Source organism: Panulirus ornatus, chromosome 48 (genome assembly GCF_036320965.1).
Source record: "Panulirus ornatus isolate Po-2019 chromosome 48, ASM3632096v1, whole genome shotgun sequence".
Classification (NCBI taxonomy): Eukaryota; Metazoa; Arthropoda; class Malacostraca; order Decapoda; family Palinuridae; genus Panulirus; species Panulirus ornatus.
Genome location: NC_092271.1, coordinates 9373166 through 9378230, shown reverse-complemented (window position 1 = coordinate 9378230; position 5065 = coordinate 9373166).

Genomic DNA, 5065 nt, shown 5'->3' with positions numbered 1-5065 from the left:
ATATAGGGTGTTTTGTTTGAGATGGTGTGCAAAGTGAGAGCGTTAAGGAGAATGATTTAGTAAACAGAGAAGAGGTAGTAAAAGCTTTGCGGAAGATGAAAGCTGGCAAGGCAGCGGGTTTGGATGGTATTGTAATGGGATTTATTAAAAAAGGGGGTGACTGTATTGTTGACTGGTTGCTAAGGTTATTTGATGTATGTATGACTCATGGTGAGGTGCCTGAGGATTGGTGGAATACTTGTATAGTGCCGTTGTACAAAGGGAAAGGGGATAAAGGTGAGTGCACAAATTACAGAGGTATAAGTTTGTTGATTATTCCTGGGAAATTGTATGGGAGGGTATTGATTGAGAGGGTGATGGCACGTACAGAGCATCAGATTGGGGAAGAGCAGTGTGGTTTCAGAAGTGGTAGAGGATGTGTGGATCAGGTGTTTGCTTTGAAGAATATATGTGAGAAATACATAGAAAAGCAAATGGATTTGTATGTAGCATTTATGGATCTGGAGAAGGCATATGATAGAGTTGATAGAGATGCTCTGTGGAAGGTATGAAAAATATATGGTGTGGGAGGCAAGTTGTTAGAAGCAGTGAAAAGTTTTTATCGAGGATGTATGGCATGTGTACGTGTAGGAAGAGAGGAAAGTGATTGGTTCTCAGTGAATGTAGGTTTGCGGCAGGGGTGTGTGATGTCTCCATGGTTGTTTAATTTGTTTATGGATGGGGTTGTTAGGAAGGTGAATGCAAGAGTTTTGGAAAGAGGGGCAAGTATGCAGTCTGTTGTGGATGAGAGAGCTTCAGAAGTGAGTCTGTTGTTGTTCACTGATGATACACCGCTGGTGGCTGATTTGTGTGAGAAACTGCAGAAGCTGGTGACTGAGTTTGGTAAAGTGTGTGAAAGAAGAAAGTTGCGAGTAAATGTGAATAAGAGCAAGGTTATTAGGTACACTAGGGTTGAAGGACAAGTCAATTGGGAGGTAAGTTTGAATGGAGAGGAACTGGAGGAAGTGAAATATTTTAGGTATCTGGGAGTGGATTTGGTAGCGGATGGAACCATGTAAGCGGAAATGAGTCACAGTATGGGGGAGGGGGCGGAAGTTCTGGGAGCGCTGAGAATGTGAGGAAGTCGAGAACGTTACCTTGGAAAGCAAAAATGGGTATGTTTGAAGGAATAATAGTTGCAATAATGTTATATGGTTGCGAGGCGTGGGCTATAGATAGAGTTGTGCGGAGGAGGATGGATGTGCTGGAAATGAGATGTTTGAGGACAATGTGTGGTGTGAGGTGGTTTGATCGAGTAAGTAATGAAAAGGTAAGAGAGATGTCTGGTAATAAAAAGAGTGTGGTTGAGAGAGCAGAAGAGGGTGTTTTGAAAGGGTTTGGTAGCATGGAGAGAATGAGTGAGGAAAGATTGACAGAGAGGATATATATGTGTGAGAGGTGGAGGGAACGAGGAGAGGTGGGAGACCGAATTGTAGGTGGAAAGATGAAGTGAAAAAGATTTTGAGTGATCGGGGCCTGAACATGCAGGAGGGCGAAAGGCGTGCAAGGAATAGAGTGAATTGAAACGATATGGTATACCGGGGTCGACGTGCTGTCAATGGATTGAACCAGGGTATGTGGAGATTCTGGGTTACACCATGGAAAGTTCTCTGTGGCCTGGATGTGGAAAGGCTACTGCAGTTTCGGTGCAGTATATATGACAGCTAGAGACTGAGTGGGAACGAACGTGGCCTTTGTTGTCTTTTCTTAGCGCTACTTCGCGTACATGCGGGGAGGCAGCGCAAGAAAACAGGCGAAAGAATGGCCCAACCCACCCACATGCACATGTATGTACATACACGTCCACGCACGCACATGTGCATTCCTATACATCTGAACGTATACATATATGTACACACACAGACATATGCATATATACGTATGTACATGATTTATATTGTCTACCCTTATTCATTCTCGTCGCCACCCCGCCACACATGATTTGACAACCCCCTCCCCCTGCATGTGCGTGAGGTAGCGCTAGGAAAAGACAACAAGGGCCACATTCATTCACACTCAGTCACTAGCTGTCACGTATAATGCACCGAAACCACAGCTCCCTTTCCACATCCAGGCACCACAGAACTTTCCATGTTCTACCCCAGACGCTTCACATGCCCTGGTTCAATCCATTGACAGCACGTCGACCCCTATACCAGATCGTTCCAATTGACTCTATTCCTTGCACGCCTTTCACCCTCCTGCATTTTCAGGCCCCGATCACTCAAAATCTTTTTCACTCCATCTTTCCACCTCCAATGTGGTTTCCCACTTTTCCTCGTTCCCTCCACCTCTGATACATATATCCTCTAATTCAATCTTTCCTCACTCATTCCCTCCATGTGACCAAACCACTTTAAAACACCCTCTTCTGTTTTCTCAACCACACTCTTTTTATTACCACACAGCTCTTTTACCCTTTCATTACTTACTCGATCAAACTACCTCACACCGCATATTGTCCTCAAACATCTCATTTCCAGCACATCCATCCTCCTCCGCACAACTCTATCTATAGCCCACGCCTCGCAACCATATAACATTGTTGGAACCACTATTCCTTCAAACATACCCATTTTTGCTTTCCAAGATAACGTCCTTGACTTCCACACATCCTTCAACGCTCCCAGAACTTTCGCCCCCTCCCCCACCCTATGATTCACTTTCGTTTCCATGGTTCCATCCGCTGCCAAATCCACTCCCAGATATCTAAAACATTTCACTTCCTCCAGGTTTTCTCCATTCAGACTTACCTCCCAATTGACTTGTCCTTCAACCCTACTGTACCTAATAACCTTGCTCTTATTCACATTTACTCTCAGCTTTCTTCTTTCACAGACTTTACCAAACTCAGTCACCAGCTTCTGCAGTTTCTCACCCGAATCAGCCACCAGCGTTGTATCATCAGCGAACAACAAATGACTCACTTCCCAAGCTCTCTCATCCACAACAGACTGCATACTTGCCCCTCTTTCCAAAACTCTTGCATTCACCTCCCTAACAACCCCATCCTTAAACAAATTAAACAACCATGGAGACATCACGCACCCCTGCCGCAAACCAACATTCACTGAGAACCAATCACTTTCCTCTCTTCCTACACGTACACATGCCCTACATCCTCGATAAAAACTTTTCACTGCTTCTAACAACTTACCTCCCTCACCATATATTCTTAATACCTTCCACAGAGCATTTCTATCAACTCTATCATATGCCTTCTCCAGATCCATAAATGCTACATACGAATCCATTTGCTTTTCTAAGTATTTCTCACATACATTCTTCAAAGCAAACACCTGATCCACACATCCTCTACCACTTCTGAAACCACACTGCTCCTGCCCAATCTGATGCTCTGTACATGCCTTCACCCTCTCCATCAATACTCTTCCATATAATTTCCCAGGAATACTCAACAAGCTGATACCTCTGTAATTTGAGCACTCACTTTTATCGCCTTTGCCTTTGTACAGTGGCATTATGCAAGCATTCCGGCAATCCTCAGGCACCTCACCATGAGTCATACATACATCATATAATCTTACCAACCAGTCAACAATACTGTTTTACCCTTTTTTGATAAATCCCACTGCAATACCTTCCAAACCCGTTGCCTTGCCCGCTTTCATCTTTCGTAAAGCTTTTAGTAACTCTTCTCTGTTAATCAAATCATTTTCCCTAACCCTCTCACTTGCACACCACCTCGACCAAAACACCCTATATCTGCCACTCTATCATATGTGTGTGTGTGTGTGTGTGTGTGTGTGTGTGTGTGTGTTTTACCGTTTTTAGATTGCATGATCCATTTACAATGAAACAAGTTCAAGTTTAGCATATACAGAAAACCTACCAATGTATGCTCATATATCCATTATTACTCATCTCAACATGACAGAGTTAAGTTATCATCATTTCAGTTTATGTTCCTTAAGGCATTACGTATTTCCAGTCCAGAGTTTATTGATGATGAGTTTGAGAAGATATATTCTGTTGGATCCAAGTTAAAGTACCCTAGATCTTTCATTGATAAATCCCTCAAGTTAGCAAAAAAATCATTTTATAGAGTAGAACCCAAACCTCCCAATGACACCAAGAATCTTTTAGTTCTCCCTTTTAAAGATGATTTTACTTTACTTCCCATGTTGCTTACATCTCTAAATGTAAATATTGCCTTCAGGAACAATAATGATATAAAGAATATCTTGATCAGGAACTCACCAGAAAGTTCCCCTGGATGCATCTATAAAGTGCCATACAGAAATTGTGATACGTTTTATGTTGGACAGACTGGTAAGGATCTTTCTGTTAGGCTTAAGCAACATAGATATAGTATAAGAACAGGACACGAATCAAATGCCTTGTTTAATCACGTTAAAAACTATGATCATTGTATTGACTGGAGTAATGCCATCTCAGTTGTCAACCATGAGAAATATCATTGAATCTTCTATCATTAAATACACAAAGAATTATAACCTTAATATTTGTGAAGGTCTATACAAATTGGAAAGCTTTATTGTTGAAAAGATTTGTAAACAATTTCCCTTCTGGTCCACATAATATGTTTATGATACGCTCGTTGTCTGTCTTGGACAGTCACTTGTTTACTGACTTAAATTTCTTTCTCGTATCTCTCTTGATGATGTGATTATTACACGAAAGTGCACTCGGGAATTTATCGTGTTTCATTTTCCCGTGGACTCATAGGAATATATATAGAGACTGAGCGGGAACGAATGTGGCCTATGTTGTCTTTTCGTAGCTCTACCTCGCGCGCGTGCGGGGGGAGGAGGTTGTCATTTCATGTGTGGTGGGGCGACGACGGGAATGGCTGAGGGCAGCAAGTATGAATATATACATGTGTATATATGTATAAGTATGTTTATGTATATGTATGTATGCATTGAAATGTATTGGTATGTATATGCGCGTGTGTATGTGGGTGGGTTGGGCAATTCTTTCGTCTGTTTCCTTGTGTTACCTCTCTAACGCTGGAGACAGCGACAAACTATAATAAATGAAT